Consider the following 27,433-nt stretch of genomic DNA (forward strand, 5'->3'; position numbering starts at 1 on the left):
AAATTTAATTGTGTATTAAGAAATATCCCTGTTTTAGTGAACTCAACTGAATAAGTTCAGAGTACTCATAACTATTGTTTTTTTTATCAAATTAATTGAATTGAGGTAATCTGTGTCCTCAAATGTTTTGAGTTAGCTGAACTTGTTGGGTTTTACAGAATGTATTTTATTAGAATGTATAATGTCAACATTCTTTATTCATATGAAAATTACACAAACCATAAACCATCTTACTCGTGTGTTTATTAGCTTATTTCAAGCGTAGAAATGTTTCTTTGGTTCATTCTTCACAGAGCACAGGGCAAGGAAATTTACAGGACAGCGTCACGCAAAGGGCAGGATTATGGTTATGTTGACTCACGTTCAATGATTGACAGCTGTAGAGATCAAATGAACGTTCGACGAGTCATAGACTGATGCAAACTAGGAAGAGGAGAGACAGAGCTCGCTCTGAACGCTCTTTCAGCTCTTCAGATCGCATAAATAAATAAAAAGGGTATTCTATATGACAAAATATTTTGCAAACGTGGTAATAAATCAGTATTTCTCAAAATATGCACACTTTTGAACTAAGTGCCCTAACGGACGCTGTCTGCATGTATGTGAACACAAATAAACCGCAGTAGACATGAGTGAATTCATGTGAGTGTTGATATTCTATTTAAAATATCATACATTACAGATTGATTATTTTGCTATCCTGACATAAATGAAGAAATGAATGTCACTGCAACCTAGTTTTATCATAAACAGAGGTCAAATATTAAAGCTGGAGTCTTTAATCTTTCTAATGATTAATGACTCAAGTGTGTCCAGATCAAGTAAGAGTGTGATGTGTTAAAATGCAGTGAATGTTTAACAATAATCTGGGGCCATCCGCCATCATATCTATATCTAAAACACAAAACCACCACACAATAGCAGAGGATAGCACTCATTGGCTCTGCTCTGTTTTGCATTTGAAATCATATTTAAACTTTATGAAATCATTAAAATAACATTACAAACGACTTTGTCAAATTTTAGGCTACTTCTTCAATTGTTCATTTTATGCATCATATTTTGCAATATCACATTATGATTGCAATGACACCTGAAAATTATATTTTAAATGGATGGCCTGAAATAAGCATTTTTTTAACTATCGTTTATTTCAAATATCTATATCTACAACAAATTGTGTGTGTGTTAGCATGTTTAATGGAGTTAACATGGAAAATGTGCCGTGCTTTAGTGGAGACAAACTGACACTTTTAAAACAGATACATTTAAATGAAAGCAAACTAATGAGTGGGCCTCTGCTGGTTATAATAGTCTTTATTTTTATTTTTATTTTTTATAACTACTACTTACTAATGTGTTTTTATAATTCATATTTAGAAATTATAAAATCACTATTATAACATTTACAATCATATTTTATCAAAATCCATCACTTCACATCTATTGAAACATTAGTTTTGACAATTGTGCTACATTGAGTAATGTGAAACCTGAAAATGGTGTTTTACATCATATATTTCAAATATCTGTATCTAAAACAAAATGTGTGCATGTGTGTGTAAGCATGCTTAGTCTATATTAAGTATTATTGTTTAAGCCTTTCATTCTTTTGTGAATGTGTTTTAGCATATTCTCCATCATGGTTATGTTATGGTGTCAGGCTGTCAGCCCTACATTTCAGGTTGACCTAGACCTTAACAACATAGTTGGCATGAAGGTCTTAAAAAGCTTGAACCCTGTTAATTGCTGCTTGCAGCTATATTTACAAATGTAATTACATAAATGAATTACAGCTGTAATTACATGCTGGTATTTTTAAAATATAAGTACAATGTTAAAACATGTATGTACTCAATAAATCCATTGTATCAAATTATTTAAAAAAAAAAAAAAAAAAAAGAGTCTTTTGGCAAATGTTTTGTCCCCAAACATTTGCCAAGCATGCACAAGCAATGCAATACAGAATGTCAGATTGTAAACCATTTGCGTTCTAGAACAAAAAAGTTAGCTGTGTGTGTTTACTTGCAGAACATGGTAAACAATCAGCAACCTTGGTTATTTATAAACGGATAAAGCTTTGAGTCTCGATCATGTGTTTGAAGAGGTGTCCAACTACTTCTTGGGATATGCGGTGACAGATAAACATTTACTGGAGGAGGTGAAAGGCAAGCCACCAGCTACGGAGTAAAGCTGGCAACCAACCCCAGCAATTACGCACATACATACCTGCTTGTCATTCTATTCATACAAATTATTAATTATGGGAAACAGGGCAGTCGTGGTCAGGCTTGGTTAAATCTTTGTTTACTAGGTGCCTTCAAAACAATGTTGTGGCATGGAAGGAAGACCTCTCCGGTTTCCTCCTCTGCTTACATTCTTGGTGGCAACCTGAGTGGGGTATGCGCTGGTGCAGCTGACCCTGATATGATAACCTCTTCTGGGTTGCTGGACACAAGAGCTGTGCTGATGCATGTGGCCCTCAGTACTCTGCCATGCTATGACTCCTCACTTTCCAGACAGCCCTCGCTATCTGCCCTTGGGAGAATGTTCTAGCACAAACGTGTCTAGCACTCCACAGCATAACAGTCTGGCTTGCTTAGATCAATTTGAGTATAGAAAGCACCATTAATGCATTACATTACAGCCATGAGGCCTTGAACCACCTTTAGGAACTAGGTACTTGAGATTGACATAATTATTGTACAGTCAATAATACAGCTTGTCGACTTAAGCTTTCATACATAAGTGGACATACTGTACTTAAGCAAAGGTTTTATGGCTGCCAAAATGCCACGAGTTTAAAATTCACACTCTTAATCACTGATATAATAGTCATTTTAAACCCAGTTCATTGTGGCTTCAATATTTGACTTCCGCAAACACTCTCTATATATGATCAAAGTTGATGTTTTTCATACCTAGACATTGTTACAAAAGATTTCTACAGTATATCAAATTCTTTTGAACTTTCTGTTCATCAAAGATTCCTAAAAAAAAAAAAAAAAAAAATCTATCACAGTCTCCACAAAAAAGCACAATGTTTTCAACATTGATAATAATAAGAAATGTTTCTTGCACACCAAATCAGCATTTTAGAACTAAATACTGGAGTAATGGCTGCTGATTTAGCTTTATCATCACAGAAATAAATAACATTTTAAAAAAATATATTAAAGTAGTAATACTACAAACTAAATCTGTTCAACAAACAGTTCAACAAATGTTTCATTTAGGAAATAATTATATCAACAATCTACTTAAAATAATAAAGGCAGGTTTTCAACACATTGAAATCAGTCAGTCATCAATGTTTTGAATTCATTCATGGACAAGAAACTTTATTTTTATTTTTTTTTATTAAAACATGGTTATTGTTAGTGCACTATTAGTATTTCAGCATTTTTATCTTCATATTTTAGTAAGCAGTATGTTTTAATTGAAATCATTTTTGTACATTTTTCTTTGCTTTTATCATTGACTAAATCAAAATATCCTTTGTTGACCATTTTCAGTAGTAATATCATCAAAATTAACACTGACTACTAGCTTTTTTTTCCTACTGAAGTATTGCTATTAAAACATGTCTTTCTGTTCTTTTTGTGAGATTGGTCTAAACGAGTAAACTTATTTGGCAAATGAATGCACATTGAAATCATCGATATTCACGGTTTCACAGAATCATTGTGAATTTATGGCAAGCCACCAGCTACGTAAATTTATCACAGCTACGTAAACAGCTGCGTAAATTTCTCACGAATATCCAATATACCGAGCCCAGCTCGGTCCTGGTCTCAGAGCTTGGTTGGGTGCACTTTGTGTTATTTGACAGACATGCGTCAAAGGCTTGCCGTGCCCTCACTGACCGGGCCTCCCGAGAGCCTTGACCAATATGGGGGCCATTGTAAATGGGGGTTAAACAGGGCTAACGATCAGAGAAAGGAATACCAGTGGAAAAGCCTGGCTAAATATAGATTTGGAGTCTGGAGTTAAAAAAAAATGGGCAGTGAAACTTGTCTTCCTGCCAGGGACCTGAACAGCAGTGAGGCCAGCCTCCCCTGTGGCTACCAGGCTTATATTTTAAATGTGCTATAACGCATGGCTAGTTTGATACGCTGGCTTTTTTTTCCACAGTCCCTCAATATGCTCACCCATATGCTTCATTTTCACAGCCTAGACTTGAAGTGGGTTATTGGGAGATTTTATGTCATTTGCTTCATGGTTTTTTTTTCTCCTCCTGAAAACGTCACCGTAGACGTACACATTTTGCTACACTCCGAGGGTGGCGTAAGGGCCACAACAGAAAATGTTTGTATTTCACCTTTATCTCCTACTTTTAGCCAGATCTGAGTGACAAAACCTTGAAACGAAGCCAATTCTGATTTTGCTCTGCCGTCCACTTATGCTTATGTTATGCTTACAGTGTTACTTAACAGGCCCAAAACCGCATCTCTGTCCCCACACCATCCCTAGTGGATGTGTAACTCGCAGTTGCGCCCTCTTTATAAATAGTTAACTGCTGTTGGCGTGGTGGTGTTTACGATGGACAAAGTTTTCTTGTCGTTGTAAACATCCAGGTCTCGGTTTTCAAGTTGGCAGCTTGTCTGGCAAAAGGCTGAAGTGCAGGGAGCAGCGGTCATTTCCTGTAACGCTATCAGGAGAAAAGCCCATGAAGTCGACCTGCATGCATGAATGACGAAAGAAAAGCCATTCATGGAAAATCAGATGCCGCAATGATTGAATAACACGCCAATAACAAAACGGCAACAAAATTAGGCACGATGGAATGATTCCTGACTGATAGGATATTGAATTTGTTTAAATTTGCCTATTAAAGAGAGAGACATTTTATAAAGTTACAAACGATTTCTATTTCAAATAAAAGCTGTTCTTTTGAACTTAAATTCATCAAATAATCCTGAGAAAATGTATCACGGTTTCCACAACTATATTAAAGGGGGGGTGAAACACTCAGTTTCAGTCAATCGCATGTTAATCTTGAGTACCTATAGAGTAGTATTGCATCCTTCATATCTCCAAAAAGTCTTTAGTTTTATTATATTTATAAAAGAAAGATAGGCTGTACCGAGTCTTTCCAGAAAAAAACGAGCGGCTGGAGGCGTGCCTTGTGGGCGGAGCGAAAGAATCACGACAACATTAACTATACGTGATCATGTTGTTTACACACAGACATTTGAAGCAGTTTTACTCACCGCCTGCGGTTCCAACGCACGACCGTGAACCTTTATCGTTGGGACTGCTCCATCCTTAAGCATTAGAAGATCTGCAAATCCGGCGTCGAACTGGGCAGCGCAGCCGATGACTTCCCTATAGCCGAGCACCGCGCCCTTCCGGGAGAAGTGCCATTAGGACCCGTATAAGGAAATTCCGCCCCATCTGACGTCACACACGCCCATACTGGAAAAAAACGTTCCGAAACTTGTGACAAACCGGAAGGAGTATTTTTGGCACAGAAATACTCCATCAAACGTACAACTTAATTTTTGAAACTCTGTCCATGTTTAGCATGGGAATCCAACTCTTTAACAGTGTAAAAAACTCAGTATGCATGAAATAGCATTTCACCCTCCCCCTTTAAGCACCACAACTGTTTTCCACATTAATAAGAAATGTTAGAATATCAGAATTATTTTTAAAGAATAATTTGACACTGAAGGCTTCAGTAATGGCTGCTGAAAAATCAGCTTAGCCATCACAAGATTAAATGACATTATTATAATGGAAAATGGTTAAATTGTAGTAATATTTCACAATATTACTGTTTTTACTCTATTTTGATCAATTAAATGCAGCCGTGATGATCTTGAGACTTGTCACACAAATACACATTTTTAATGTATGTGAGTGTGTTTGTGTATGTGTGTATAAAAGTCATTGTTGCCAAGTATGTTCAAATATTTTACTTGAGTACTAAAATGTAGTTAAAATCTTAGTTAAAAGACCTTTTGTTTAGGCTACTTGTTTGAGTTATAGATGGTCGGCACGATTCCTGCCTCATTCCAGACTAACACCGCCACTTCAATGGATCCCTTTGTAGGCTCGTCTCATTTCTGTTGATGTCAGAGAAATCAGCTGCTGTGATATGTTGATTGGAAGAAAAAGGGGCCCTTGTATACAGCCTGTAGTATTTTAGACTGATAAATCGTGTTTGTTTCGCCTAATTATTGACATGTTCTATTTATTTAGCATTTAATCGTCCTCTGTGAAGCAAGAATATAGATTGGATAGCATTTGATTCAACTGAAAAATGGCTCGTAAATTAATACATGTATACCTGAACTTTACAGTGTGGCTCTTCGAATGACTCGGTTGACTCGAATGACTGTGTTGATGGCATTCCTTGGCGAGGTGTTTGCCGCCTGTGACGTCAGGGGCTTTTAGACAGTTGGAGAGGTTGGTTAAGGCGCATAAATGGTCACTCGTGTTTGGTGCCAGGACTCTGAGAGAAAAACAACATCATGTGCTGTTGTTGACGCACAACCCCAGTGCTACTGGAGTCTCAGTTCTGACCTACTTTAAAGGGCAGCCCAATTTGAAGAGACTTCAACTCCACAATCACTTATCTCAAGGGACTGCAATGAAAAATTCACTCATAAATACTGCCGAAGGGGTCTTTGTGTGTTTTTGTGCATTTTAAATAAGGGGTATTGACTTTTACAGAGTGTGAAACGGCATGTCTCTTTTCAATCTGAAGCACTGATATGATATCTAGCCGAGAGATGTGCTTTACCACACACAGCGGTGCTTTATTTGCTGTGACAGTTTGGATGGAAGATTTCAGATGAGGGGGGGGAGCTATTTCTGCAGAAGCTATGAAACTCAGAATTGTGTTTTGACAAAACTATTATCAGGAAACTGACCATGAAGCTCCTGGGTCTTCTCAATCAGATCTCTATCAATGAATCAGTTAGGCTTCCAGGACTTTCCAGCTCAGCGATCCACCTCAAAACATCACATCCATTATTAGTTTACTATTCACAGAAACTGTTATAGACGGTGGTGTAGTTGTCACCTTCTTTGAACTGGCCGAGCAGCTGACTACATGTAAATCCACATATAATAGCAACGGCTCCCCCTTCCCTCTTGATTTCCTCTGGTCCTTTTTAAGTCTTGTGTTACAGGGAAAATATGCAAACCATTTTGGAGAGAGAACGGTGGATTTGCTCGGTGGGAACACGGCGTGACTCCAGTGAACCAGGCCACAGAGTAAACACTTTCTTCTCTGAGGCCAGAAATAGTTTTGACAGAGCGAGAGAAAGGAATAGAGCAACACGGCTGTGTTTTGGCACAGTGAGAAAGAGAAAAGAGCGCTTTTTTCGGGTTCCCTCGCCCCCCCTCCAACACTTTCTCTCCCACATCTGAAAATATCCCTGAATAATATGCCCAAAGGATTCCACTTCTCAACCCCTTCACAAGCTTGTCACTCTCACAAATGGGGTCGGTGCCACCGGTAAACACAGGTCACGCCATACCCCTCCATTAACTCAATCACACCGCTACTAGTAGAACGGCTGTTAGGCATTTAGTTAATTGTGACGTAATTAACCTGTCAGTGTGCATTAAAGTTGCACAAGCCAATTCATATGAATGTGGGCTGGTTTGAGCGTCCTGTTCAATTTCCACAAAGGCTATTTTGTATGCTCTGGTGCTCCAGAAGTGACCAGAAGCATTATGACAATGAGGGGATGTGTGCCTTTGAGGGTTTTCTTCATCTGGTAGTTGAAACCACATATGTAAATTTTACTTCTCCCAAAATGTTAAAAAGTAAAAGTGTTGAGAGTGTGTTGTAAGCTATATGACGTTTTATAGCCAGATATGACAACACTACTACAACACGCATCACTACAGATGAATATCTTGAGTATCTCTTCAGCAAGCCAACGTGAAAACAGCCGCAAATGAAACTGAAAGTCGCTAACGCTTAAAACACAATAATCTTCATTAAAAATAGTGAGACTAAATATTCTTATCAGTGAATGAATAAAATGCAGCTCATATCTGTTGCTTTCGTTGACATGCATATTTGCATGTAGTGTGGGAGTTGAAGATCAGATTTATATTAGTTTTGTGGGGACACATTTATGTGGCCAAGTGTAAATGGAACCGTTCTAACAAATCAGATCTATCTGACCAGTCAAAAAGCAGATGTGACCAGGTGTAAACAGGTCCTAAAACTATATATATATATATATATAGGTGCATGATGCCTCTGAAAGTCACATTCAGGACAGGGCACTTACAAGAAATACTCTCAAGACGATTGCTTTGATCCAAAAGTGTTTTTCAGTGTTATTTTTTTTGTACAGGACAGTGAGCCCTTGTCTGTGTTGTGGTAGTGTTTGTAGGTGAAGGCTGATGGGTTTGGATCGCTCTGAGACAGCATGGCATCAGAAATGGTGTCCATGTGCCGGTCAGCTGCAGCTGATTAAATGACTATTAGCTGTGCCAGACTCTATCCCCATATCTCATTCTACATCCATTACTGAGCAAGCTGTCCCACTCTCAAGCGGAGGACCCATCTGTCCGAGCCCCACTGACCGCCTGCACCCAGCTTGGTTTACTGTAGGCCTTCATTATCCTCATTGCAGTTTGGCCGTAACTTGCTATTATTTGCATTCTAGTCGTGCCTGAATGGTGTGCAAACAAACTTAATTTCCCATCTTTTTTTAGTGACAGCATGAGAATGATCAGGTACATTAAGCACCTTAAGCATTAAGCATTTTTCAAGATTTTGTTGGATTAATACAAAATGCACTAATTTTATTTGAACTTAAATCACTTTGTAATTGAGATTTCCTCATGAGTAGCAGCTTCCCATGAACACATGATGTCCTCATAGCTGTTTTCCCTTGTTTTTCCTGTGATATGAAATCTGTCAGCACTACCCTTTGTGTTTAGAGCTCACATGGTGAATAACAGGTGACACTGAGCAGACTTTTAAACCCAAAAATCATTTGACCACCATGTCAATTTAGCTTTTCAAGCTCTATTCAGAGGGCTGTAAGATTTAAACGAAAAGACTGAAAATGATTATCTGAATGTGTTATTTGTGGGATTTTGCCGTTCCAGCAGAGGCAGCGGCTTAGACCCTGTTTGACGCTTAAATCCTTTGAAGTGGTGTGTGTGTCCTTACGCTAGGTCTATTGAACACAAGCTTTTTCTTTTTTTACCCTCCTTTCCCAAAATACAGAGGGCACAAGTGCTTGGACTCTGTATCAGTGACCAAATTAAATCAAGCGCAGAGCGGTCTGGCCTCTCTCCCTTTTTTTTCACAACTAATTTTTTTCCCTAGATAGGATCTAAATGAGTTTTCCAGTGGGTGAGATGCTCAGTTGGCTGATAGATACCATGTGCAGACGTGCAGCCAACACCCAGAAGTAATCATCTGTTGGCAAGAATGTTTAGCCATTAGGTGAAGTATAAATTCCCACAATGAGCTCCACTTTTATCAACTGACTGAGTCGGCGTGAGCGATCTGCTTGGGAACATAGGCCGGTGGCCCTTCTGTGAGGACCCACCGCAGTCGACGGGCGGCACTGAGGGTCACCGTTCCAGCTTAGTAGGTACAGTGGGGGGGAAACAGGGATTTGTAGCATCTCTGCATGACGGCCGCAGCGTGCATTGTTTCTCAGTGGAGATTTGACAGAAAATAGTGATGTCTAAATCCGTCTGGCATGGCGTAGGGGAAAAGAATCTCGACTAGAGAGAGGCTTTGATGCGCATTGTGAGGAGAGACAGCAGCACATGTCCAAAGGAAAATAAAAGTTTTGTGGAGAGATTACGGACTCCTGTAGGCCCGGTGATTCACGTGCTGTAAAAGAAGCCAGCAGGAATCTCCCGATCTTGTCCGCCAAACTCGCCCGAGATGGGACGCCCCTGCCCACTACAATGAGACTCATCCTGTGTTGAACAAGCATTACCCGCCTCTGTTCTGAATGCATTGTATCTCAGTGCTAATAACCATTGGTAATTAAATGCTGAGGGCGAGGTAGGATATGAAAAGGAGGTGAAAACAGTGATGTACAGGAATATTCAGCTATGATTAAAGAAAAAAGAAAAGAAAAACGTACACACAGCCCCTTTGTGATTGAGTGTCCCATCTTGAAGTATCCCTGTAATGGATTAACCCCCATCCCACGAGTGGCCTGAATAGACAAGGATTCACTGGAGACGCAACAGAGCTACTCCACAATGGGCCAGTCTTCTTTTGTTCCTTCAGCTTTTCGAGTAAATCCCCCCCCCCCCCCCAACCCTGTAATTAGATTTGAGCTGTTTGCAGACATCCCAAAAGTGATCTGTACAAAGCATAAAAAAGTGTAACCTTTAATTTACAGTGCAAATACTTTTCCATTAGCAATGGGGGATTTGGTGGGGTTTGTTCCCCTGAATGGAGAGAGGGAGTGAATGGAGGTGGAAGACACTCTTCTGTTACTTAATTGTGAACTCTGAGATTAGTGTGAACACTTCCAACCTTTCACCCCAAACAAAGGAAGCGATCAGGTCTTGTTGCCTAGTGACACGGTCTTCACACTGGTACAATTTAACCAGTGAGCTGGTTCTCGCTACCTGCGCCTGTGTAATTGATGGAGCAGCGAGTGAATGATTCCATAACAGCTTTTGCTCTTCGTCTTCATTTCTGGACCTCAAATGCCTCGTTATACAAATACCTTCATATTCTTGGCTGAAGTATTGACCTTCATATCTGCAGTTATGACCATAAAAAAAAAATATATTTTTATTTTTCTATTGATTAAAAAGATCTATTCCTCTACATGATGGTACTTTATTTTAGATTTTGAATGGCATATAAATCCATAAACTCATTAACATAACAAAAAAAAAAAAAGTTATGGCATATGATTCATTTTTATTTTCATTGGTTTGTAATCTGTATTAGCCAGAAATAACTGAGGTTATGCTATGTGGTTTCTAGTGTGTTTTCGGTGGTTCCTAGGTGAATGCTTGCTTGTTAGAGCCCACCCACAATCTGATATTTTGGTTCCTAGATATGGTCTTTTATTTATTTTACAGCCACATGAAAATCATTTGTATGATTGCTTATATTAAGGTATCAGTTATGTCCGTAGCACACATGATCAAGGTTACGAACCCAGGGCTTAAATTTCAACACGGGATTGCTGGTATTGGGCATAATGTAGGTTGAGTAATTTAATCCACACAGATTATCTGATCAAATCAATAATTTGAAAACTTTCTGTGAGATGCAATTTCACAAACAGCGTGAGTGATTCAGCAGTACCTTGTCCTCTCTCTCTCTCTCTCTCTCTCTCTCTCTCTCTCTCTCTCTCTCTCTCTCTCTCTCTCTCTCTCTCTCTCTCTCTCTCTCTCTCTCTCTCTCTCTCTCTCTCTCTCTCTAATGGCTTCATATCACCACACCACGTCTGCCTTACAAGCGAGCTGCACCCTGCGATACAAGATTTTGTTTGCGTTTCAGGAAAGTTGACTGAATTGTCACTTGCCAAATCGGGCCAGTATTGCATCATCACTAAAGTTTTTGCATACAGTCGTTTTTACACCTGGCTCGTTTGGAGCGTTTGTTTCGGAACCTGGTGCGTTTTCTCCCTTAGTTCGGTTTGTTTAGGCATGTATGAACACGGCAATCGCGCTCATATCCACACCAAAACAATCGCTCCGAGATCGCCTGAACGAGGCGGTATCATAATTCATAATGGGAAATGTGTTATATAAAAAGCAGCTTGATTGTCTGATTCTGTGAGTTTTTATGATTGAGAATCAAAGAGCTACTCTTCATCTTAAAATGTTGTAATTGCTCTTCTCCATGCATTGCAAGAATGCTGTCCAGACAAAGCCTTGAATCCAGCTCTAACTGCATTATAAATTAACTTTGACCAATAAGAGGATAGTTTTAGTCACATGTGACTTGCATAAGCACTTTTTGGTGCACTTTTAAATGTTGCCTTGTGAGAGCGAACCGAACCAAGAAGAAATTGCAACATTGTAACCAATTAAGTCCGAACAAGTTTCGGAACAAAGAAAGCGATCTACAGGTCTGAAAACTTCAAGTGACAGCAGCCTAATATTTCTACTGTTGTCTGTGTCATTAATGTTGATCAAACAACAAAAGAAAAAAGAAAAAATCACTCGCTGCACTTGACTGAATAACTTTTGCAACTTTAATTATAAGGATTAATATGTTTCATTTAATTTATACATTGACGACTGTCCAGTATTATTTTACATATGAATAAATATACATTTTTTAATTTTTTTTATTGCATTTATTTGTGCTACTGCATTTATTTGTAAATTCAATTCCCTGTGGTGTTTGTAAGCTATTGCACAACAAAATTACCCCATTGTACAAACACAAATAAGCAAACATTTAGGTGAAAATGTAATTGTTTTTTAAAGAATGTCTTCAAATGCCCAGCATAAATATCCCGCCATAAGGGTGTGACCTAAGGAGGAAAGTCCCCCCATTTTTCAAAATGAAATTCAGGCCCTAAGCTCCTACTGTATAATAAAAAGTTTCTCAAAACCCCTAACCCAAGTATGAGCAATAAATATATGTAAGTTCTTCACAATCAGTTGTCTCCTGTTTCCGCGGTCCTCCTCTACTGCCTGTTCCCCTAACGGAGTGGTGGAAGGTGGGAGCCATTATGCCATGGAGGCTTGCCCTTATCAGTTAATAGCAGGTTTCCAGAGACTAGGATTGTTTTGATAGATGACACCTGGTCACTCACTCACAAGTCACACAAAGCAGAAGAAATGAAATGCTAGGCTAGATAAGATATCAGTGAAAATACTCAACCATTGATTGCTCAGTCATAAAGAGTGGGTTCACGGCGGTCCGAGTTAATCTTTCCTCCTGTTCTAAAGACACAGAACCCAGAGCAGCATTGAGTTCAGATGCAGGTGTGAGTGCCTCAGTTTGGTGCGTTCGTGTTGAAAATGAATGGAATTGTCCTTTATCCGCATCTGTGGTGGGAAAAAAAATGTATTCATTCATTTTTTTGGTGTCCTGCTGATATAATAAGATGTTTGGGTGTTTCTGTTTACTTGGGAGTTTTTTTTTACACACACACCCTCAAAGAGAAGAATAAAGGAATGCCGTTAGGGTCTTTCATCCCCCCCGTCGCCCTGTAGGAGTGGGTGTCTGTTTACAGTCCGGCTCAGAGGGTTGGCTGTGCGGCCCGGTGCTGACCACAGTCCCAGAATGTGATTGATTATGTGGGGTTTATGCCATTGAGAACCTTTCAACGGCTCCAGGGGTCATGGGGTCGTCTCATCTGCAAATCTGCTTCCTTTTGTACAGTGAGACACAAAAAAAAACCTTTTTCTTTACCCTGGGAAAATGGGGGATGGGAATGTCAATTAAACAACTCTGTCTCTTTCCACTTATGGCTTTTTTTTTTTAAACAGACTCAGTCTGAAAATTCACATGGCAATTTTCTTTAAAGGACTTGTTGAAGAAATTTTGGCTGTGTAAGAGGAATGGTGACGTTAAAAGCATTATAATAGATACCTTCAGATAAGTGTGCTTATATTTACAGAGCTGGCAGCAACAGGAAGCTAGATTAGAAAATCATGCTCTAATATGTAAAGGATTTTACTGTGCAATTTAATTTTGGAATGTATTTTGATCTTGTTTAACTAATTCCTAATCAGTAACAGATTTCACAGTTTAAGGAGACCTTTTGTCAGATTTTTGCAATCATTTTCTATTATCCTAAATCTAGGTTGCATTACACCCAACTATAAATCTTGATAAATAGAGAGTGAGAATGCAGTTAGTCAGAGCTTCAGGACAGTGTAATTTAGAAAATGTGCCAGTCCTTGGCTTTTAGGCTCAGGTCTTTGTGGTCATACGCCCTGGATTACACTTTAACCCCAGGGAAGGTCTCTAGGCGAGGTGAAAGGCCAGTGCCCTCGTTTGGAGGAAAAAAAAGAAAGTCCTCTCGCTCTCTCTCCTCAGGAATGCAGTATTTTCTCACCCAATAAGCTCGGTTAGGGATTTTAGCACTGATAAACATTCACCTGAGACCCTCAAGAGTCACACCCTGGGCGCAAGGTCTTGTTTGAGATTTCTCTCTGTTGTAACAAACAGATTGCGGCACGCATTCCTCATACAGGCTTAGTTTCTATCCACTCTCGCAGAAGGTGGTGCTTCTTCTGAGTTGTTTAGGTGTATGTGCCATTAGGTCTCCCAAAGGACCCCAGGGACTCAGACTAACCCTTCAGAAGAATGTGTGGTGTACAGGCCGGTCCGCTTTTAGATACAAGAGTCTTATCCTGTGTTTGCTGTAATTTGCAGGGCTCAAGGTCTATGAGATATATAGCCCTGAGAGAGGCCAGAGACTCCCAAAGCGCGCCTGATTTGTGGCAGGCGGAGTGAAGGCATTTGGGTACAAACATTGATAATAAAAAATGTCTGTAGTCTAGCTGATGTGTATTTAATCAATCTACTCAGTGCGTTTAGTATATGTAAAGTCACCCTGTTCATATTAAACCAATAATAGCAGAGTATTACTCTTGGTTTTCTTCATTTTTTTTACAAAGCAAGCCACTTTCCGGCATCCGAATGAAAGTAAAGGGTCAATTCATGTGAAACGAGTGAGAAACTTGCCGTTTAACGAGCGGTTTTCATGTGTGGAATAACACGCGCTCCTATGTTATCCATACGCTGAGAGGTCATCTGAGGTCGGTCTGCATCTTAACTCAAAGCTTGTGTGGCTGCTGCTTATGAGGGGCAGGTAGAGCCCCCCCTGCTGGACATCACACAGGTAGTGCACTTGACATCATACTCGCGCCTCTAATCCTGTTCTTATTTCCTTCTTTATCAGTCGCTTAATTTTTTCTTAATCTGATCCACTGACTTTATTTTTGTACATATGTACAAAAGACAAAAAGTTACTTCGGCAACAATAGAAAAATCATTCGGATTCTTTGTCAAACCACCATGTTAATCCTACGTTCGTTTATGAACCGCATCCATTGATATTTTTCCCCATGTGGCTCCAAATAAAGCAAGCGTAATTGAAACCAAGGTCGTCAACCTTGAATATGACAGATAAAGGTGCACACTAGATATGTTGTGCGGTGCCATCGATTTGATTTGATTTTGTCACTCTTGCTGTGTTTCTCTCTCTCTCTCTCTCTCTCCTCACTCGCTGATTCATTCTCAGGTCGGCAGTGGCACATGGATGCAGCGCATTGTGAATTCACGGAATGACATTTGTGACCACGGGCTCTTTGAAAAATCGCTGTTCTAGTACCTGACTGTCCGTTAATATGATTCCAAAGCATATCCCTCACATATAAGAAGTCGGTGTTAAATAAAAATACAGAGCTAGACTTCTTTATGATTGAAATGGAGAGACTGTATATAACAGTTTTCTTTTTTGTTTATAAGCAAGTGATGTGCCAGGAAGCTCAGGTTTTTTTTTTTTTGCTGCATGCTGTTGGGATGCTGTTTTGCTTGTATGTGCTTGGAATAATAAGATATCACCTTAAGATCTTATTTGACGGCACTCTGCACTTCTGTCCCATGACAAATGCTTTGATGATAATCAGGCGGCAGGATTGGAGGTCAGCCAGGATCTCATTGGGAGTGACCCGTGGTTGGCGAAAGCTATCTGTCAGACTAGTTCCTCACATCTGTGAAAGATGTTGTTTGTGTGTGTTTTGTGAAATGTGTTTGGGAATGCAAAGCCTTCGTTCCTTTTTAAAAGCTCATTACTGGAGAGATAGTGAATTAACAGGTGTTAACACACAAAATAAATGACAGGCTGATGAAAGCATCTCCTCCAGTATCGAATGTAAATTAATTAGATTCTATCTAAATTAAACACGCCACGGAATCATCATGGGGTGACGGGGCCTTTTTGAACATTTTGGTGGGCTTGAGTTTTACGAACTGATGTTTTTTCTGTCTGTGTTTTTTGCCGTTTGAAGTGCTAAGCTCCTGATTATTTTCCCATGGACCCTTTTAAGCATCTCCAGTTGTCTAATGCATCCTCTAATGTGCTCTCACAATGAAAACATCTTTTCATTTATTGCTGTTTTTTTTTTAAGCCCTCCGATTTCACCAAGGATTTTTACCTGGGAGTGTACAGCGCACGTCTGCTATGCTTGGTGGCCGCAAAGCCAGATCAATTGGCTTTCTAATGGAATTAAAAAGAGGGTTGAAGTGATCGAGGCAGACCTCTATATTAGTTGCTTCAAAAGCGTTTCCCCCATGCCCCTCTTTTTTTCTTTCCTCCCCGAGCACTGATGCCGCTTGATCGACACACACTTAATCTATAAATAAAGTCTTTTCTTTCTTCACAAAGACTTTGCGGTTTACTGTTTGTCCTCAAGGTCAGGGTCAGGCTGTTCTGAAAAGACATGTCCCAGTGATCATTAGGAAAATAACCTGGTCCTAATTGAGACGGGCAACTTCTGTCAGCTGTTTGAGGAAAGAGACTTTGAATTTCCCTTTTTCCTGCGCTGATTTCCCTTGCTGTCTCTTTTTTCATTCTCGTTTGCAGTGACTTGCTAATAGACAAACAAATGCATGTTGGGAATTAAGGCTTTAGCACCTGCTTCTATTAAACTGTCAGTACATATTTTTGTGAACAGATAAAAAGTATGGTACAGTAGTCGAGTTCCTCCGATAACAGAAATGCTTGCGCTCTCGGCTAGCGCCACATGACCTTGATACACTTGTTTTCCCGAGCGATCTTGAGACGTTTAGTCACAACATCGTTTCTCATTTCATTCTGTTGTTTTGTTTACGGTGCATGAGAGTTGGAGAAGACACTGTTGCCCTATAACGCCACTGGCCTCCAATTTATGGAGCATGTTGATTGCCTTCCATTTTCTCATTTGAGTCTCCCTATGACAGAGAGAGCCTTCACAGTCGCTCGGCTAAGCATTCATTCTTAATGCTGAATTTAAAACACGCAACCCTGTAAAGGAGCCCAACAAAGCGAACTTGTGCGCGCCATCGGGAAGGTGATTTCGCTGGGCAACAGGCTCGTTCATCGGCCCTCATTTCCTCTAAGAGCTACACAAAAGCCTACATTAAGCTGGAAAGAGGCATGCCAGTCCTATTATTCTTAATACCTTTATCTATACGTGTTATTTGGCCAAGCTTCTCCAAATGCATTTAAATATTATTAACATTGGCGCTGCTTCAATTTTTTTTTTTCTCTTTTTTCACAAGCGGATCATGGCCCACCACCCCCCCTCCCGCAATGTTTTTGTAGCCGCACGGCTTTAGAGTTCCATTCTCATTCCTGTCGTCTCAGAAAACAAAACAAACTCCTGTTCCTGTCAGTTGGGTCGGAGATAGGGGCAGCGGTGGGGTGGGGGGCAACAGTGAAAGGTGGTGGGGGTGCAACAGCTAAAAGCCTTTTGTCCAGTGGGAAAGACTGTGTCAGCGGCCAGTGAGAAAAGGGGCTCCGGTCATTTGGCCACAGTAAAAAAACCAAAAGTGTAAAGATTAGGGACGTAAGGGGTCGAGGTAAAAGCCTATGACTAATGTGGCTGGTCATTCACAGCTCTTGCCACATTGTTTGTCCACTGTCCAGATGGTCACTGGGAATAAATCGCAACGAGAGAGGGAGCTCAGTGGATTGCTAGATTTGACTTCCTGTCAGATTATCGTGTAGTGAAGAAAGTCACTTGCCTTTTATTTTTCACACTTTCTTTAGATCAGCATTTCAGACAAAAAGTCACCCGTGGTATAATTCTTTCAGTAGGAACATGTTTCATCCACTAAAGCTGTTTCTATGGCAGACCGCCGTATGTAGTCAAAACTTTGGATGCAACTACTACTCTATATATATATATATATATATATATATATATATACATATATATACACATACATACACATACATACATACATACATACATACATACACACACACACACACACACACACACACACACACACACATATATACACATACATACATACATACATACATGCATACATACATACATACACACACACACACACACACACACACACACACACACACACACACACACACACACACACACACATAGTTTGGCATCATCTAGAATTGTTCATTTATCCTCACTAAGGCTGCTTTATTTTACCAAAATACAGCAAAAATTCAGCATTTATATATTACAATGTATAAATATAAAATAAAATGTATTAAATATTTGTAAAAAATGTTTTCAATTTTAATATAATTTAAAATGTCATGATTTGCCTGTGATGGCAAAGCTGAATTTTCATTCAGTCACATGATCCTTTATAAATCATTCTAATAGGCTGATTTGGTGCTCATGAAACATTTCTATTATCAATGTTTAAAACAGTTGTGCTGCTTACTTTTTTTTTTTTTTTTTTTTGTTACTGACCCCAAACGTTTGAACAGTATGTATATTTACAGTTTGTTTGCCTGCTAAATTAATTTCAAGCGTTTGGGCCATGAGACTTTAGATCATAGTATTTAAGATCATGTGAAACAAAATTCAGTCTTGTCCAGACTTTTGTACAATAAACTTGACACTTGAACACTGAAAGCTGCACAGAGTGTCAAATCGCTCTTTATTGTTGTCATCTCTTTGATCACTGGAGGGTGTGAGATGTTGGGAGGCAGGAAGATTTGCAGACAGGATGACGGAGGCTGGTACTGCTGAGCTGCAGGACAGTACGGCACCCTTGTAGATCCTAAAGGGAAAATATCGTTGTTGTCCGTTTATCCGCACGCTCACATCTGGCCGCTGCTTGATGTAAATCTATCACCTGCGGTAACTGCATTTGCTGCAAAAACCTGGATGCATTTAACACTCAATCAGGTTTGAGGTTGACCAAAAAACGTACCAGTTATGAAGAATTGTACAGATATATCACATTTGATAGACCAATGTGCAAACTTTATCGATCACCCAAAGCTTGTTTAGCAATTACTGAATATTCCGTATTCTATTCATACATGCAGATTCAAATAAGCTTGAATGTCTGATATGTTGAACAGATTAGTAATTCGTCTTAGCATTGACATTGATTAAACAAATCGCGTTAAACCGTCTTAAAAGATTAGCAGGCGTTCCATTATGAGCAAAAATAGATAGGGATCAAAGGGAATCGACAACAGTAAACAAACATTTTACCATTTTAAGGAAGGGGGGAACAAACAGGACCCTCAAATTACCTTCCCAGTGCAGATCTTCTTTATAGTGGCAGTTTGTCATTTGGTGGAACAGTATAATTTATTTTCATCCTCCTGATGTGTTTCCCAGTAATGGCTTTGCATAGAGACTGTTTCTGCATACGCCCAGAGGGGAAAAGCTCACACACATGCATACACATACAAGCTCTCTCTCTCTCTTACTGTTCTTCCCCCCTCAATCACGTCGAATAACACCACACAGCCTGGTTTTCAAATGTGGAACATGTAAACATCAAGCCTTATTCAGTGCATTCATCATCTGCATGCATCTAATATCCAGAGTACAAATTAGTTGCCAAGCACTGAGAATGTCATTAAAATGCAATCGTTTTGTGCTAGAAATGTTTATCCTGCATCTTTTGCATTTTATACGTTAGCTGAATTTTTGTTTGTAAAGATTATTCACATGGAGTCATAAGAACAGTTTTTGGTCAAAGCAACTGTGTTGGGTTGGTAGCACAGAGTGACCCCTAACGGCCAGAGTGCAGTATGGCAATCCTGTGCAGGGCTCATGTGTGGCGTATGAGGGACACTGAACTGACACCCTTGGCAACCACTCGCCCGGTTGCCACGGCCAAGCAAGCAAGCAAGCAATTCGGAAGCCAGCTGTACTGCAGGAGCTGTTCCTTCTCATTTGCAGTTCATTTATCTCCCATCTCCGCAAGCCTCGCCAGCACACACACACATACACACACAAACTCCCACTGGTAACCTCATCTCCATTGTGCCCAATCAACTGTGGAAAGTAAATGGCATCTCTCTCCCCCTTTTATTCATTCAAAATAACTCGCACATGCACACGGCCATGCCTCATACAAAACCACAGATGTAGAGACACTAGCTGATATACACGCATACAATAGAAATTGCCTCTGAAGCTCCTGTCAATAAAGTATTGTCAGATGTAGCCTGCAATGAGTAAATTACATGCATTACTAAAGCTGTGTATGACAGTCGCTTCGCTTACACATGTGGTGGCTGCTACGTATCGATTGTTATATTTAAATTCAGCAGCTGTGTTTGATGAACGCATGTGTAAGGGAAACACTTGTGTGTCAGCTTGTCAGATGCAAAATCATTTGATGAAGCATTTAGGAAATAAACGTAAGAGCCCCCAAGCCAAAAGCTTTGTTCAGACAGACAGCAATCGTTTTTGTTGTTGTTGTTGTTGCTGCACCTGACTTGAATTTTTGACTTGAATTTTTGTTTGTATATTATGTAAAAAAAAAAATATATATATATATATATATATACATAGTTTTTTTTTTTGTTTTTTTTGATCTAATATAGGCACAATACACCCATAGACACAATATGCAGTATATTTGTCAACAAAACCATTTTTTATTATTGATTTATATCTACAGTTTGTAAAGACATTCATAGGCAATTTAAACAGAAATATATATATTTATAAAATATTTACTTTTTTTTTTATACAGTTTATTTATACAGTTTTGTAAAGACATTCTTACATGCGCACAGTTTCTATCTGTCTGTAAAACTAGTATTTAAGCTGAAGTATTTACATTTGAAATGTTTTGAAGGTCATTTCAGTCAGACATTACGGTCATTCACAGTGCTTTTCTCGATCCAGTTCGAGTGGTAAATGGACGAATGAGTGAGCTGTTTCGGACGTGACATATGCATGAATGGGTAAATACAGTAATGCTTCTGTCAGGTGTGTTGAGCTGAGCACACCGGCGAGATGTCATGATGGACATCAGCAGAGGCATGATTTCCAGATTTCAGTCCTGTTTGACAGCCACTCTCTTCTGTCGGTGTCCTGCTGACGCTTAAGTCATTACTATGGCAACCCATGTGGATATAGCAGATATTGACTTGTCTGACTGTCTGAACAAACACCTCTGATTTCATCACTTGCACTATGACAGCACAGACACTAAAGAAAAACGAATCTGATTTATGTGCACGGTGAACACGAGAGCACGCGAGAGTAACACAAATCCAGATTTCTGCGCGTGTCGTCGGCTTCAGAGAGCAGATGAGCTTTAGTTATTATGGGGACTCATCAGCACTGTAAACTTGAGAGAGCTCCAGACATCCTCCAGACACTCTCACCTCCTTGGTATGAATCGTCCGTATCTCATTCCCTGCACTAATTCCAATTTAATTGCCAGTGGCCTGAAGCCTCCTCAATAGGAGTAACAAATGGTTTGATTTTGTAGACTTCATCAGACTGCATTTTAAATGCGACACTCACCCCGCGCGAATGCCAATGAAGCAGAGGAGAGGCTGCCTGTTTACTAATTATCCTTTTTCTTACTGGGAGCCGCACTGCAAGGGTTGTCTGATTAAATCGGATTTGTGGGATGGGGGGGAAAAGCAAGCACGGTCCTCTGCTTTGTAAACGATCCTCATGCAAGGCAAGGGCCAGCCGTGCACTGTAAATTCTGCTCTCTTAAAGGGACACCGTGTCTTTTGTAGACCTAACGCAGGGGTGGGTCCACTCGTAAATTCCTCCCCTTACTTACCCCCCCTTAGCGTTACAGTGTTTATGATTTTTTATCACTTCATCCATCAGGGCAGCAGGATGATTCAAATAGCGGCTCTACAAACACTGACCATGATGTATAGGCTATGGCTGCAAGTCTCACTCTTAATATAATTTAGCAGCAGCTTCTCATACCTTTATGGAAGCATTCAACAATTTTCACATTCATTTATAATATTTAATTTTCTTTTTCCTTTTTCAAGAACAATTTATTTAAAAAAAAGTTACATCACATCCCTTTCTTGTATTATTGTGCAGAAGTTACGTTGTCGTCATCACAATAATGGAAGATTAGATGTACGATGAACTTCACACAGATATGGGTACAAATAAGCAATTTTATCACCCTTGTCCTATGTTAAATGTATAATGTTTAAGTGTTGTGGCTATAATTTTATAACTGTATTTTTCCTGGCCCATGTATTGTACGTCCAATAGTGGTGTCGCGATATACCTGTATTGATAACTGGTCTGTGATAGGTAAAATATCTTGACAAATGTTAATACTGCACATAGAATTATATTGTAAACAAACAATTCAGTGGCAGTAACTATTTGCCTTAAAACTGGTTGCCACCCTTCATAAAAGCAGCTAGTGACGATGGCGAAAGAGTGTATTTACTACTGCCGCACAAAATCATGAAGTAAATGTCAGATGAAAGCGAGATTGCAACAATATTTAACAATGTTGTGATAGTCCATTGTAGGTATCGTAAGTATCTAACCCGAACCTTTCCTGTAATCATCAAGAGCAATTAATCGACACTGCAGCCCCATAGTCGCTTTTACTGAATCCTCTTTGCAGGCACGTTGAGCTAGTGTTGAAAGCTTACTTAATTATGAAGAATCTGCCTCCAACACCTGTCAAAGTCAATAGGGCCAATTTCTTCCATGTGGGTTTGTGAGTGATGAAGACATTTTCTCTGTCTAAATGGACACTGGAGAAACCATATGGTTCCATGACATTATCTTGAGGTAATTAATATGGCTTCTACAATGACATCTGGTGGCATTAATCTATCTGAGAACGCGGCATCTCGCCACGGCCGCCCGACACGAAAGTGAATTATCTGTAACTATTATTGGTGCAAAGTCTGGTACGGTACCCTCCCCTGAATGGGAAGTAATATTTTTGGAGGTTTAACGCAGGTTGAACCGTCCTCATTCTTTCCCTTCGAAGCATCAGTTTAAGGCTTTTAAATGTAGTCTGCCATTGTAATTCTCATTTTGAAAAGCCACCACTTGAGATGAAAACCTGTAAAATCAAATAGCGTATTTTACACGTCCCCCTGTCGGGTGTCATGTATTTGTAAGGCAGACCTTCGGAGACCAATGACACTTTGATAGTAACACAGAAAATGTTATTTTGTTTCTCCCTCTCTCTCTCTCTCCCTCTCTCGCTGTCTCCCGTCTCACCATCTCTCCTCCTGTTAGATCAATAAACAATTCATTGAAGCTCTTTTCTTTGCTTTTCTTGTCAGAGGCACAGAGGCGTTTTGAATGCATTAAGGCAGCGCTCTGTGCTGTCACACGCTCTGTATTCCAGACCAAAGCTGTCAGTCGTTGCCCTCCCTTCCTCACCAGCCCCCTCTGAAAGCCTCAGGCTCCTCTAATGCCACATTATGCCCAGCCACTCTCCCGGATTACATGGATGTGCAGTCCTCCTGTAGTCTGGGCTCATTAGGTGTCAGCCGGAGTGAGCGAGTGAATACCCTGATCGGAGAGATGCTGCAGACATATCGCATCACGCGCACATGCGGCTGCTGGAACAGCTTGTACCTGTTGACTTCCCAACAGCCTGTAGCACTCAGTCATAAAAACACTCATGTAACATCTCTATATCTATCAGTCTCTCTCTCTCTTCGGACTCAAAACCAGATTCGAGCAGGGAAAGAAAGTCAGGAGAGAAAAGACTAGCGATAATCAATTATCTTTCTCTCCAATCGCTCTGAGTGCAAGACCATGGAAATGAATGGGTCAGAAAGCCTTTATATGTGGCTTTACCCCTCAGACCTGGAGCCCTTTGGTAATGTGCTCCCTATAATGCTCACATTTATACATCCCAATTATAATTAAGATGCAGTCCCCATGAAAATCATTACACTGCTCGAAGGGGTTCTCGTGACTAATGTTCTCAGTTTGCCGCACTATACACAGATATGCTCGCTTGCAAGCGCAGTAGGAAATGGTAAATTTCTCTTGATAGCCCCATTTCACACTGAGCCAAAGTTCTGTGTTTTGCACATTATACTAATTGTGGGACTAAATATTTGGGCTTTCTTTTGAGGCTATGTGCACCCCCCGTGTACGTTAAAGGGGTTGTATAGTTTTGGCACCAGTCTAACCATATTGTCACGCCCTCCTGAGCCCCTGCTAGCACCCATTGTCCCCAGGCTCAGCGGGGCTGCCAAGGCCCCCTCTGCCCCGCAACGCCCGGGCAGCCCTACCCCCCACCTGGCCCAAACATTTACCCCCATGACCCCTGCTCCCTTCCTGCTTTCAGACCTGAACTTCTCTCACAAGCTCCACACATACCACACAGTCTTAGTGTACATATACTCCATGGCTCTGGCTTTCCAGGCACTCATGTATGACACAAATCTGTGTGCTTTGCTGACACATCTAATCTGTCTGTCTGCCTTTCTGTCTGGGTGTACTCTTTGTACATGGTTCTTTATATTTATATATATATATATTGAGCACCTAATTGTTATTGGGGGTGCTGTTAAATGTATAGGCCTATATTTATTACACTATTACTCTGGGATTCTGATTATTGCTGTAATTGTTTTCTTATTAATAATATTTGAAATATTAATGTGAATTAGTTGAGTCAATTTCAGTGACTCAAATAAATGAGTCACTGAATCATTTATTCAAAAACACTGATTCATTCAGAAAAAGAGCATTGAATAGTCTTTGAAGGAGTCATTGAATTGTTAACTCCACCAATTGTTCAAACACACTTATTCATTCAGGAGTGGAATCCATGACTGTCTTTGAATACATCAATGCATCATTCACTCAAATGATTCATTCAAAACATACTGATTCCGTTAACACGCTGTCGTTGATTGTGGTTTGACTTCATATGGCACCATTTTCCTCGTATGTCACCCATCTGGTGACTGTACATTTATCCCTCACTTGTTTGTATAAGAGTGTGTCCCATTGCACCACTGCCATCAGTCGCTGTTGATTCACATCACATCAAATATACATCAGATCAAACATCAACATCCTGCATATTGTGCGCTCATCTGGGGAGTGCATTCCAAGTGGAGATGCAGAACAGGTGTGTCATAGTGCCAGGCTCTTCGCTGAGCAACAGGTGACATCACACCTCACTGCAGTGGCAATAGACAGAGCAGCAGGAATTGTATTCCATCAGCACCGTTGAATTGAAACGCTAACTAATTGACTTTAGTCTCACCAGCTTAGAATGGCACTCCTTCTCCATGTGGGGTTTCTCAGAGCTGGCTTCGGCCCTGTGGGAAACTCAGTTACATTGCCTAACTCTCACATTAAGTTTTAATCACAGCCATGTTCAGTTTGTTTGTGTAAAAAACAGTTGCGTTTGTTCTGTACTGAATTCTTAAATGAAATAATAATGGTTGTTTGTATATGAACTTTAAAGCCATCCATTCTTGTGTACCCCTAAAAGTTGGAAAAATCAACTTTTTTTTTTTAAATCAGATGCTCGCTAGAATGAGAATGTCCCTGCAAACAAATGTGCATGGCTATAATGTAACCAAAGCCCTTCATAACTGTATGTCTTGCCCAGACTCCCTGTTGCAACAGCAAATAAGTCAGCGCAGAACAGAAAAATGTGTTTGTCAAGTGGTTTCAGTGGGTCTCTAGGTGATTGTGATTATGTCTAAGTGTTATGTCGCGTACTATGCTAGACATGGTTATCTTCTTAGTCAGGGATGATGCAGGCACACATTCTCACACCCACCCTAGAGTTTGGAGGTGTTTGCAGTGGTGAACACAAGCAGAACACCCCCATCACCTAAATGCTGTGGCACACCCGCTGTTAAGTAACGGCCATTGCTTCTTCAGGGCCATTAACTTAAAACTGCGATGGAGCCAAGAGGCCCTTATAAATAGACACAGGAGTGGAGGTAAATTATGCCAAAATTCAGGCAGCAGGCAGCAGCAGCCAAAGCCAGTTCTCTATCCAGGTGTCACTTTGTCCAACTCAATTTTGCACTGTAATAGAGGCGAGTGGGTCAGCCACTTCTCTCTCTCTCTCTAGTTCTTTTTCTCTGCCTTACCCTTCAGTACCTCACAGAAGAGTTTCTCCCAGCTAGGCCATTTACTTGTGACGCTCTTTACTTCACACCGAGGAACACTTAATTCCAGCTAACACCAATCACATGGACACTGCACTTCCCTTCATGGCTGCCGCTTTATCAACTGTCCCCCCTGCCCTTCTTCTGTTCCCAAAATAGTGTTCTTTCTTCAGTGGAAGTGTTCTTAGTCCACCTTTGGGATTGTTTCAAAAATCTAATTATATCCTTAAAACTAATATGCGATTATTCAAATTTTTTCAGTAATATATATTTTTTAAATTAATACTTATTTTCTAATTAATACTATTCAGTAAGGACACATTACATAGACACATTTAAATACATTTTTAATGTTACAAAAGATTATAATTGATCCGAAATGTGGCCAAATCTCCAAATATTGTACCATTTAAAAAAAAAAAAAGACATGGGCCCAGAGTGCATGGTCACTGATTGGGCTTTTCTGAGAGGGGAATACTTGAAATGAAAAGTGGGTGAATTATCATCATTAAATCTTTCAGTCTCCACTAATGTGGGATTTTAAGAGCAATCACGGAGCAGCACTGGTGATGTGGCTTAGTCTTTCCCTCCACCTCATCCAGACCCTTGAGCACCCTGGGTCAGAGTCCACCTAACCTCTCGCATTCCTCAGAGCCTTTCCTCCCTACCCCCTGCCCTCTTTCCTCCTGTCACCTTGTCTTTCATCTCCCTCCACCCGCCCCCTTGAAAATTCGCTTTTTATGTTTCTTTACAGCCTTTAGATTTGCCATGAACCTTTCTGAAGCAAACTTGCATCTCACAACCCCAAACTTCTTTGGGATTTTCTTCCTTAATCAATGCCCCCCTCGTTTTCATCGATAAACCGAGACGTAAGGAGTCATTAAAGATGGAGACGGCGAGAGGGGGAGGGAGATGGCTGGGCCGAGAGAAAGCCAGAAGGAAGGCTTGTCAGTATTTATTTGCAGAGAAGCAGCAATTTAGCTGCACTGTCTGAGATTTAAGAACAGGAATAGTCGTTTCTCTCGCTCACCTCAAACTCCTCCTCTCATCCTCTCAATCGCTCCCGTTTTTTTCTCCAGCAAATGCTGATTGATCGAGCTTTATGAACATGAGACTGGGGCTCCTCATAGATTTTTAAATTAGTGGCAGCTTTGCCCCAAAGATGTGTTATCGACTCATGAAATAGAAGCGGAGCTTAAAACACTCCCACTTTCCCCAGAGTTTTCTAAAGCCTGATAATTGAAAAAAGTGTGAAGTGTGAGTCTGTGTATTAGAGTTAAGCAAAAGAGAGGGAAAACTGTTCACTTTGCACCTTTATCTCTTTAAACGCATCGGTATAAGTCTGTTTTTTTTAGGAGGAGATTTAAATGATTTGGTAATATTAATTCTAGTCTTTTTTTTTTTCCTTTCAGTTTATCTGTCCG

At 40.1% G+C, this 27,433-nt stretch overlaps 1 protein-coding gene across 2 annotated transcripts in view; it reads left to right on the forward strand.

Annotated features, from left to right (window-relative positions):
- zbtb16a (zinc finger and BTB domain containing 16a) overlaps positions 1 to 27,433 on the forward strand; it is a 107,440-nt gene that overhangs the window by 70,846 nt on the left and 9,161 nt on the right. The gene's annotated exons all lie outside the window — the stretch shown is intronic.

This window comes from Rutilus rutilus, assembly GCF_951802725.1.
Source record: "Rutilus rutilus genome assembly, chromosome: 18".
Taxonomy (NCBI): Eukaryota; Metazoa; Chordata; class Actinopteri; order Cypriniformes; family Leuciscidae; genus Rutilus; species Rutilus rutilus.